General features: G+C 36.0%; 1 long non-coding RNA gene across 1 annotated transcript; it reads left to right on the forward strand.

The window, feature by feature from the left end:
- Positions 1 to 9,717: 9,717 nt before the first annotated feature.
- LOC135770593 (uncharacterized) lies at positions 9,718 to 11,986 on the forward strand. Its single transcript, XR_010542711.2, has 4 exons — positions 9,718 to 9,876; positions 10,283 to 10,331; positions 10,728 to 10,771; positions 11,189 to 11,986. It is a non-coding gene; the product is annotated as an uncharacterized lncRNA (long non-coding RNA).
- The last annotated feature ends 277 nt before the right edge of the window (positions 11,987 to 12,263 follow it).

The raw sequence follows: 12,263 nt of genomic DNA on the forward strand, positions 1-12,263 counted from the left end.
CCGTCTGCGCTGGCTTTCGTCCTTCGTTGCAAATGCACCTGGAGGAAGGCTAGATTTACATTACGTCAGGTTTCCAGACGAACCAAAGCCCCGGCCGACCGTCACCGTAGACCCGCGCCCCGTTTTATCTGTGGGCAGAAAGTATGGCTTTCGTCCAAGGATTTACCTCTCCGTGAGCCCTCTCGCAAGCTGGCTCCTCGATTCCTTGGGCCATACAGCATAGTGAAGGTTATTAATCCCATGACGGTTCGGCTCAGATTGCCCCCAGCACTCGGTCGGGTTCACCCGGTTTTCCATGTTTCCAAGCTTAAACCGGTTTATTTTTCCCACCTTAACCCTGTTCCCTCTGCCCCCGCCCCTCCCACCCCTCAGCTTGTAGACGGTGCTCCCGTTTTTACAGTTAAGTCCCTACTAGATGTGCGTCGCCGGGGTAGGGGATTTCAATATCTCGTTGACTGGGAGGGCTATGGTCCGGAGGAGAGGTGTTGGGTACCGGCCCGGGACATTCTGGACCCTGGGCTGATAGAGGATCTCCGCCGGCGACGGGGTGAGCCTCCTCATGGACCGCCCGGTGGCGGTCGTGGGCGGGAGTCCTGTCATGATTTCAGTTTTATTGGCTGCTTTGTCTTTGTTTCACTTGTGTTGTGTTTTTGTTTTGACAGCTCCACACGTGCGCGCCTTCCACCTGGTTATCTCATTATCTCCGACTCTTCTCACCGGCGTCCCACACCTGATCCTTATTATTGCCCAATCTGGTTTGATTTAAATTCCCCTCGTTTCCTTTGTTCTTTGCAAGTTCGTCTAAGTGTGTTCATGCCCGCTAGCTCTGTCTAGTTCTTGTCGTGTCTAATTTAATATTTTTGGATTATTCACCGTGCTCTCTGCTGCCTTTGCCCCTTTAGATTCCCCGCCCTGCTGTCAGTCTCTCCCGACTGGTGTGGCTACAGTCAAGTTTTTGTACTCTCAGTCAGTGGACTCTCCGAGCGCTATTCTACACCTTGCGCTGTCCAGCCGCAGTGCGCTGTCCAGCGCGTTATTCTGCTGAAGACTCTGACTGCCGCAGTGCGCTGTCCTGCGCGTAATTCTGCTGAAGACTCTGACCGCATCTCTCTCTCTCTGTGCCCCGCCAGGATTACATCTAGCGTCTACAGATTTTTGTGGATGTCCTACAGCCCCGCTGTGTTTCCCACATCTGAGCCCTACGAGAGGATATCGCTGTGTTTCACCTCTCCAGTGTTTTCCTGTTCCTCGCACCTTTTCACATGGACACAGAGTGTTTTTCTCTTATACATATTTTGCATATCATCTGAAGTCATTGAGGGTTTTCTTCTTATACATTTTTCACATATCATCTGAAGACATTGAGTGTTTGTCTCCTACACATACCTGATTAAAAAACCCTCTGCTCTGGGATTCCCGTGTTGTGTAGTTCCTAACACTTTTTAGTAAACTCTGTGTACACAAACATTGTTCTCAATGCTCGCATTCATGTGTAGAGATCCAGCTGATACTTCGAGCAAAGTTTCATGTTGTGTCATGCCTTCTTATGTTGTAAAATAGTGGTAGTTCGGTAGCAGCGGACAGCGGCTGGAAGAACGCATCAGGGATCGAGTAGGCATAACACCATAAGATATATTTTTTTAAAGTAGCGTTTATTTTCATGACAGTCGAGGTGTGACATGTTGTCTTTCGTAGCCCTTTACTGTATCTGTAAGAATCATAGACAGTTAAAAATAAGAAATCCATATATCGTAGCAAGGTAGCCAATGCTTGTCAATAGCCTACTGGTACTCGGTAGGTCCTCAAGATGGCGGCATGACGTAAAAGGTCACATGACTGAAATCCATCTATACCATATTGTACTACGTTGAACCATAAGTGGTGCTAGTCATGCTTTAACACAAATGATGGTCCTTATGATTACAAGCATATTATTTTATGGGTTCTTTGTTACATGCAATTATTATAGTAATAACAGTAGATTTTTTCATAATTACAAGCTACTAAAGCTTAACCAAACCCTAATACTCCCTAAGTAAATGTTGTTAATCATTATTACTCAGTATTTAAAGAAATAATTACACTGTACAAGGAAACTGTAAAATAAAGTGTATATTTACAAATAAAGTATATTTGAAGTACACAATGAACTATCCAATGACCTTTAACAACAAAGGTGTCATTTACACTGAGGACGCTGGGGACTTGTCCGCACCACTTTTTGAAAGCATTTGGTTAAAATGTTCTGAAAAATCAAGCGAACCAAGAAATGTCAAAGGTTTATTTTCACAAAATAAAACATGCAATCCAGTTTAGGTATAGAAAGAAACCATGTACATCATCCAAAAAAGTAACTTAAACAAAATAAACTATTACTGATTCTAAAATGACCCAAAAACATGCATGCGGCGATCAGTAACTTGAACAAATTCTTGACACAGTTTCTTCTTGTCCAAGTTGACAAAGTTGTCAATTTTTTATGTGCCGTTATTTTTCCTGTCCTGCTGTAATATTTTTTCATCTGATCTTTTGTCCCCACCACTATTCAACACAAACTGACGACCCTGTTTAACAATCAAAGTAACAAGCACACACACACGCACGCGCACACACACACACACACACACACACACACACACAGAGAGAGAGAGAGAGAGAGAGAGAGAGAGAGAGAGACTCTTTTATTTACATAAGCTTGACCCTTCAACCTCAGCATTAACATAATTTCTTCCTGTCACTCTTAATGTGTGTCAGTCATGGTGCAGTGTTGGATGATTCTGGTGACACAAACACTGTATATTCCTTAGCCTTCAGTTGTTACATTTTTTGGGACCATCTTTCAGGCTGTTCAGTACTGTGGCTCAGAAAAAAATAATAAAAGATGATTCTGTCTAAGCAAGTTTTGTGCATTATTGTTTGAATGTTTAAATGCTATGGGGTTCACCCAAATGATGAAATGTTTATTCTCTTTATAAAAAAAAAGAAAGAAACACTTGGTGTCCTGCAAGATCATGTGATCATGTCACTGTCTTTGCAATCTGCCAACCCACCAACAACCACAAGATGCATTCAACTGGTGTGCAGACAAATCTGGCATGTGACATGAAAGTACCACTAGAGTGATTTGAGGGCAGACTGTATGCTTTTGAATGCTCTCGAAAATGCTGTATAAATTAAAACCCCACCTCACTCAAAAAAACAAAGGCTAAATAGCACTAAAAGTACTCCATTGGCTCGTATTTAATTTTTTTATTTTTTCAATTTAAAGAACTTTATTGGATTTTAAAGAACTTTTAAGTGATTGTGTCACTTACAATATTGCCAAAGCATTATAAATAAAACAAGAAACATACAATAACACAATATTAACAAACATTAAGGTGCAATTAAGGTAAGGTGCTGGGTGATGGATGAAGTATTTATAGGAGAACCATTTTAGTGCTAAAAATCACCAATGTAGCACCTGTGTAGAATCATATTGTGCTATGTTGAAGTGCAGCTATATTAATGCTTTAGCACCGCGTATGGTTTTACAGAGCTGCTAGCTTTGTAATGCTAAAATGGTTACCCTAATTCAAATCTTACCCTGGAGGGCCGGAGCACTGCATAGTTTAGCTCCAACCCTTATCAAACACACCTGATGAAGCTAATCAAGGTCTTCATGATCATTAGACAATCACAGGTGGGTAAGTTTGATTAGGGTTGGAGCTAAACTATAGCCGTTTCTCAATGTCAAGGAAGGATCCTCGGAAGCCAGAATTTTGAGGATGCTACGTCATCGACGTCCGTCGAAGGACTGTTCCAATGTCGAGGATCCTCGAAATTTCAGCCAAGGATTGAGTCCTTCGTTCGAGAAATATCCCATATACAGGAAAGGATGCATATTTGTATCCTTCGCGCTCATCACGCGCTGAAATCCCCCACAATCCTATACGCACAGCACCGAAAGCACACCTTTCTATCACGCAATGACGTAATGACGTGCACTTGCTAGCCTGTTCCATTTAACGTGTTCTCGAATGCTTAAAAGGAGCCTCGCATCTGAAGGAAGTGACTTGTAAGGACTAGTCCTGCCAAGGAAGTATCCTTGACATTGAGAAACGGCTTCTGTAGTGCTCCGGCCCTCCAGGGTAAGATTTGAATAGCCCTGCCTTATGCACTCTAAAAATGCTGGAGTCTTTTTTCTACCCAGTCGCTGGGTTAAGCATTTTGGGTCATTTAAAGATGCAATTTGTGTTATCCGCGCCGCTAGATGGCGCCAGATCAAATCAATAACAATGAAGTAGATTAATGTTGCTCTGAAGCAGTGTGGACTGATGGGATTTGTTGTCTTTAACTCAAACGCTGATGGCCATCAATCAGATGGGAACGCAAAATCATGTTACACATGAGGTAAAGTAATCAAGTTTTTTAAATGTTGTGTTTGATGACATCATTTTTTTTTCATTATGTAAGGTTTCAGGTAATGTTCAAAACGCAATTGTTAGTCATAGATGTTACAGTATTAGTCCAATACGATGGTTTGTTAACACAGCACAGAATTAAGTGTTCAGATGAAAAAACTTACCATAAAAAAGCGAGTGGCCCGACAGACGCGATTACTTCCGCATTTGTCCACGACACTGTTGTCATGTGGTTTTTACGTCAGTAAAGGCAGTAACAAAGGGTAACGTAGATATTAACGTCATTTACAGGTGACTGCATTGCCCCGTGTCACTGTTTAGTGCAGAAATGTTTAATAATTTACAAGTAGTTGAAAACATTATAGATTTTGTTAGTAATCAGCTGGACAAAATATATTACACCGGACTAGTGTTTTTTGGAAATTTTACTGCAAATATCTTACAAATTGTACCTTTAATTGTTTTATTTTCTCAGTCTTTGGTAGCTTTTTGGGTAGTTTGGTATAATCCAATCAGTTGGGTTAATATTGGGGTAATATTTGGGAGGTTTTTACTGACAGTTTAATGAATCCTCTACGGACAGATTTATGTGTATAAACAAGGTTTGTATTAATATACAGTGGCAGGAAAAATGTGTGAACCCCTAGGAATGAACTGTTTTTCTACAGTAATTTGCAATAAAATGTGATCAGATCCTCAACAATAGACAAACACAATGTGCATAAGCTTACAATATACAAATAATTCTAGTTTCTTGTCTCTTTTTGAAAACACCCATTAAACATTCACAGTGTTTAGTGTACAGTAACATTCCACTTTTTTTGAAAATATGTTCATTTTCCAGCTCCCCTAGAGTTAAACATTTGATTATTACCGTTTTGGAATCCATTCAGCCAATCTCCTGGTCTGGCACTAACACTTTTAGTATAGCTTAGCATAATCTATTGAATCTGATTGGACCATCAGCATTGCGCTAAAAAATAACCAAAGAATTTTGATATTTTTCCTATTTTTGCTATTAACCAAGGCAACCCAGTCTCACCCCATTTCGTCAATATTTGACGACACTTGACCATTCGTCATATGTTGACGTGAAGGGTATACCTTTCGCGTCATTTTTTGACGAACTGGGGACTTCAATACTATTACGTCAGTTGCATTCTCTTTCCTATTTTATTACCATTTGCGCGTCGGTTTAGGGTTAGATTTACATAATGACATCCCTACCCAAACCCAGGACTATTTTCTGGCAGTGCGTAATATCACTACGCCTGCTGCAGCCAAGTTACAGAAGCAAATTCCTTGGTTATTACGCCAGAATGACAGTATTGTTCCTAGCCATATCTGCTAAGAAAATCACAACCTTTAATTTTCGGTCGGCCTTAGTACATAATGTAACTACATGCAAAATATCAAAACTCTTTGGTTATTTTTTTGGTGCGATGCTAATGGTCTTATGAGATTCAGTGGATTGTGCTAAGCTATGCTAAAAGTGGTAGCGCCAGACCCGGAGATCAGCTGAATGGATTCCAACACGGTAAGATTCAAATGTTTAACTCTAGGGGAGCTGGAAAATAAGCATATTTCCAAAAAAAGTGTAATGTCCTTTTAAGTTACCTGTCGCAGGCTTTTTGGACCATCATCAGCACAGTCTCCATTTCAAGAGGATATACTAAAGGTATCATTTTTTTTTCTTTTGAAATAAATGTTTATACTTATTAAATGTATTTTTATATTTGAATACAAACTGCAATTCAGCTGAGGTCTGATAAAATACTTTATTCACCAATACAGATTATACGCTGATACATCAGTGCATCCCCGGTTAAAACAAAAGTAGGTTTGTCAACATTGATGTATAAATATATGTATAAGCCTAACCAGGGACTGTGCTGCAAATGAGCTTTTGGCTAGAAGCCTATATGCAGAGCATTGGCTGCTATGAATTGTTGCAGGGTTATACAGCATTGTCCCTGTTAAATAAACAAATTAAATTAAACTAAATTAAATTAAATGGACTTCAGACCACATAATTAAAGAAAGAAATCTGAGAAAAAAAAGAAAGATCTGAAGAGAAGAGATGAATGTCTCCTCCACACAGCTGTTATATTATCAGTGAGTTTGTCTGTGTATATGTGTGGTAGAAGTACAGTCTGGTATAAGCTTATCTTCAGGGTCACTGTGCACTGCTGAGATCCAGCTGTGGTTTGTGTGAAAGAGAAAGCAGTTTCTCTGATAAGCTCTGTTCAAAAACAATTATACAGCTTTTTATCAGACCAATATTTTCACAAGGTTTACCTGCATTCAAAACTAATGTATGTATACGTATGTAACTCAGGGTATCTTATTACATGGCTTGTTAGAATGCTTGATTCTGATTGGAGAGTCAAAACATTTGCAGGTTTGTTATATCCAGATAATTACCGCTCAAAACTAATAACAAACCGTAACCCGGATGCTGCAAATCATTTTGACAGGTATAGTTTAAATAAAAATTAAATATAAATATCTTTTAATAATATAACATTATCCTCCTAAGACCTGGGATTTAGTTTGTCTTTTTTCAGATTTCTTCCAGCTATTTTGGGGTTAGGAAGAACCAATAAATATAATAACCAAATATTTTTCTAAGAACATGAAGCAGTATATTTGTCTATGTTTGTGTCCAACAGGTTCCAGTTACACAGAATTAAGTATTATGGTGCAAACATCAAAAAATTTGATGTCCACATGTGGACATCCAGGTCTTAGAAGGTTAAATATAGTGTGTACAGGTAAAAACTTAATTTAGTATGTTGAATTGACTTTCAAAACCAAGTTGTTTTAACTTGCTGCATTTTTGTTGCAGTGCACTATTTACACTGTAAAAAGTAATACCTAGATATAACTTATAAAAAGTGAGGCAAGTGACTGCATGGGAAGTTTTAGGTTGAGTCAACTTGCAACCTTTTTTAAGTATATTGAACACACTAACATTACTTAATATGAATGCAATAAAATTGAGTTGAGTTAACTAATTGTACTAGTATTACTCAGTTAGATAAACCTACTTTTCTTGGTACAGGTAACATATTTATGGTTAGTTGTTGTTTTTTATGCCGTGAGATGAGCGCTAGAAACGTTTATTCAAACAACGCACCCACTCAGATTCGTATTGGGCAGCTGTAAAGCGCAACATACTTCAGTATGCAGTCTATGCACAAGCACCAGTCTTCTGAACAATGGTAACTACAAAACTCAAAGAAAAAACAGAAACTCTTCCAAATATTGAAGATAAATGAACATTAAACACTAACAAGTCTTTCTTTATAGTTAAAAACAAAACAAAAACAAAACAAATTCAAATTTCACTCTCCAAATGCAGTCTCATGCAAAGCATGCTGGGATCTGCAAGTCCACTGCCTAGTTAGTTGTGTTTACTAAAATAATTCATGTAGTTTTAACACAAAATTATTAAGTTCATTTCTTTCTTACAAATTTAAATCGATTATAGATAATAAAATTAAGTTGAATTTACTCAATAATGTGTTCATATAGAATTAATCAATTTATTCCAATTTTTATATTATTTTAACTCATATTTTGATTAAAAAAACAAGAATTAAATTTTTTTAATACAGTTTACTCAATTTATTTTTGTTAAATCTACTAAGGGACAGAAACACTTTTTACAGTGATAGGCACCCATATATTTATTATATATGATATAAAACACATACTGTAAAAAATTATTTGCTGACTTTTTGTTTAATCAACCCATATTTACAAGTCATTTTAAAGCAACACTATGTAGTTTCCATGTAAAAATGACTTACAGCTCCCCCATGTGGTTGAAAAGCGCATCAGTGCCTGGTATCAGACACTCTTCTGCAGGCAGAGGGAGGGGCGGGACTGTGTTTCCTACCCTCCACCTCCACTTTCAGAGTGTGCTTGTAGCAGCTAGGAGGCTGCTCAGGTTGCAGAAACAGTACAATTTGTCCAGTTAAAAGTTGTTCTATCACTGAAAAAATTTTAGAGACATTATTTAAAGGTAAAAAAACTACATAGTGTTGCTTTAATGTATTATTCATATTGACTAAAGTTAAAATATAGGTAAAATATCTCAACTTCATTTTCTAAGTTGTAGCAACTCATCTATAGTAAGCTGAAATGACTGTGAAATGAGTTGATTGAAAAACATTTTTTTTACAGTGCAGCATACAAAACATTCAAAAGTTTTTTTCAAAAGTATTTAAAATATCAAGCATATGAAGAAAGACACAAAAGTGATCAGACTCCGCTGAAAATATCAGACCCGGTGTACACTGGTTCAAAAACTGACAGCAGAAGAAGATCTTTCATTGGGAAATACCATTGCCTCTTGTGTGTTTTGTGACCGATTGCATCATTACTTTAGCTAAAATGTGAAACAATATGGGCCCTATTTTAATGATCTAAGCGCATGGTCTAAAGCGCACAGCGCACGGTCTAAATGGGCGTGTCCGAATCCACTTTTGCTAATTTAACGACGGGAAAAAGGGTTTGTGCGCCAAGTGCACGGTCGAAAGGGGTTGTTCCTATTCTTTTAATGAGTACCCTGGTGAAAAACAAATATACTTTATTGTATTTCAAGTATATTTAACTTTGCAATAGTACATTACAAATATACTTACAAAGGAATGTACTTTCTTTAAACATATTTAAAGTATGCTTACAACATATTTGCGCATATTTTTTACAATTAAACTTTTAACATACTTTAAAATAATTGTACTTTAGTATATTTTCTAAAAGTATACTTTAGAAAAATATACTTAAAGTTAAAGTTTTGTGCAATTTTTAAAGTATACTAAATTTAAACTTATTTTAAAATGTATTTTAGGTATACTTTATCGGTATGCTTAAAGTTATCATTATAATAATGCACTGACAGTATATTTCTAAAATACATTATTTAGTATTCTTTAGAAACAGTATATTTTAAGCACATTTTGAAAGTATGGGGTGTACAAATGTATATTATTTTATGGAGAAATAACGTGGGCTTAAAATTACGAGAGAGCAGTATGTTCAGTTACATTTTATATTGTAGATGTATACATTTGTAATATACTATTAACATAATAAGGTACACTTTAACTTCACTATAGTCAAGCATTGGATAAACCAATTAACTGTGTTTTACCACAAAATAACCATGGTTTTGCTAATAATAATCAATACACCAAAAAAACATGGTTACTAAACTTTTACCACAAAAAAAACATTCATTTTCGTTAGGGGAATATGAGTGTTTGTTTTTTTGTAGTTTTTGAGTCAATTGCATACTGCTTTTAGCTGTACACATTGATTAACTTAAACAGTTTTCGTAAATGCATTTCAGAGAAAAGTGAATTCTGAGATTTGAATAATGCATCTGACGTGTGGGATGACGTCACGACGCACGTATTTTGATTTTTACCAGTCGTTCAAGACGGACGGATTCAGTCCCAAGGTACGTTAAAATATCTTAAAATTAATATATTTGATTATCGTTTTGACCATTCTGAAGTTTATCAGTAGACTATCATATTTCGAATGCGAAATGTTGTCAATAACGCGGTGTCTAACTCGCTATTAGTGATAAGCTGCTGTGTAGCTTAGCTTAGCTTATAGCTAATGTTAAAGGTTTGAAAGATAGCACTGTTAGCCTGATATATCGAAGTAGTACACCCGATTGTTTTGTTAAATATATGTATTGGTGTGTATGTATATGTTAATGAAAAAAGGTAGCGTCAGAAAATCTGTTTTTTAATGTAGCGTGAAAGTTAACCATTTATTGACTGTTTGAGGTTGTAGGCCTAAGGCTTTTACCTAAGTTAACTGTATTTAGTATTAATGATGCTGCATTCTTTCCTCAGAAGCAAAAGTTTTTCAAAGACATTTGTAGGGAGGACTTTGCAGCTAATGGTAAGTCATTTTAAACTCTTAAGATATAATAATTAATTCGTAGTAGTAAATCAAGCTTCCGTTTAGATAACGTTATATACATATTGAGGCAGTTTCCCGGACAGGGATTAGACTAGTCCTAGACTAAAATAAATGTAAGAGCTGTCCAAACTGAAAACAACTTGCACTGACATATCTTAAAATACACCAGTGTCCTTTGTTGTGCCTCAAAATGTACACAGGTAATGTTTTTATTAAGGCATGTTTTTTTAAACTAATTATATTTCTTAATTAAACTAAGGCCTAGTCCTGTTTTAAGATAATCCCTTTCAAGGAAACCACTCAAATGTCTGCTTGTTGCATTTTCTTTCTGACAAGTTTTACATTTAAATTTAATACAATAAAATCTTTCTTTAGGAGCTGAAGTATTTTATGTAAGGAGGATTTTGCAGCCCATATAGGCAAGTCATTATAATGAAAACTCTTAGGGGTGGTTTCCCCGACAGTGATTTATCCGGGACTAGACCTTAGTTTAATTAGGATAGTTTTAACAAACATGCCTTACTAAAAACATTACTTATGTGCATTACGATGTAAAACAAAGGGCACTGATGTATTTTAAGATATGTCAGAGCAAGTTGTTTTCAGTTTGGACAGCTCTTACATTTATTTTAGTCTAGGACTAGTCTAATTCCTGTCTGGGAAACCGCCCCTTAATATATATGATGACATTTTAGTCAAGCTCTAGTTTGGGTAAAAATATATCTGCTATACAATCTCTGCCAGTAAACTATAGATTTAATGCAGTAAGTCTTAAATAAATGTAATGTTTTAATATTAAACACTTTTTAATTGAGCTTATTGTCTCTCTTTTTCAGATTTCCTTAGGCTGAACCAAAACCTGCCAGACTAAAGTTGATTTGGGAGAGAAAGACGTTGAAAACTCAATCATCTTGACATTCTTCAATGAGTAATTATTCAATTTTTAGGCAAATACTGTACACTTTGAATGCTGTGAATAAAACTATATTTTAAATATATTTAAAATGAATTGTTTTTGACTTTTTTAATCAGCTTTTATTTATTTGGAAAAAAATATTTTGGTTATGTTACCAGCTAAAGTAATCTATTCCCCAAATAGCACTCTTTAAGTTAACTAATTATTAACGCACTTGAAGTATACTCATTACTAATCTAGCTGTACATAAATGTAATGTACTTGGCATATTCATTTTTCACCAGGGCAGTTTTTAGAATTTTGGATTGGCCAAAAATATATAGAATGTAGGCAAACAGTCTATTTAAGGTATACTGGTTGTATGTTTGCAAGACACTCATAATACATTTGTAATGTACTCCTAACATAAATAAAACACACTCTAAATCCACTTATCAAGCATGAATTTAGCACAAAAACAGTCATGTACTTAAATTGTACTAAATACACTTAAAGTTGTTCCACTTTAGCACACAAAAGTACACTAAATACACTTAAAGTTGTACTTTGTTACAATTAATATACAACTAAAATATATTAAGTACAAAATTAATTGTTCCAAAATAGCACTCTTTAAATAAACTAATCAATAGCACACTTTAAGTATACTGGTCATTAGTGTGACTGCAAGTATACTTAAGTATATCAAAATTAAATATATTTAGCATACTATTTTTTCACCAGGGTAATGGGGGTGTTTTGGGCGTAACGTGCAATAAACGTACAGTCTCAGCTCTCATCCCCTTTAAATGCCAGTTGCACTGGCGCTAAGGCTAATCCCTATTTAGAAAGCGGAATTTGGATACTGGATAAACTAAGCGGAGACAGAAAACCCCCAGTTTAAAATATTGTTTTTCACTTGTATTGAAATTGTTATTTTTTTTAATAAAACCTTAAAAACCCGTTTTATTTTAGTCATGAAAATGAAAATAGCAGGCTTTTATTTGCTGTAAATG

The sequence above is a fragment of the Paramisgurnus dabryanus genome, chromosome 8 (assembly GCF_030506205.2).
Source record: "Paramisgurnus dabryanus chromosome 8, PD_genome_1.1, whole genome shotgun sequence".
NCBI classification, from domain to species: Eukaryota; Metazoa; Chordata; class Actinopteri; order Cypriniformes; family Cobitidae; genus Paramisgurnus; species Paramisgurnus dabryanus.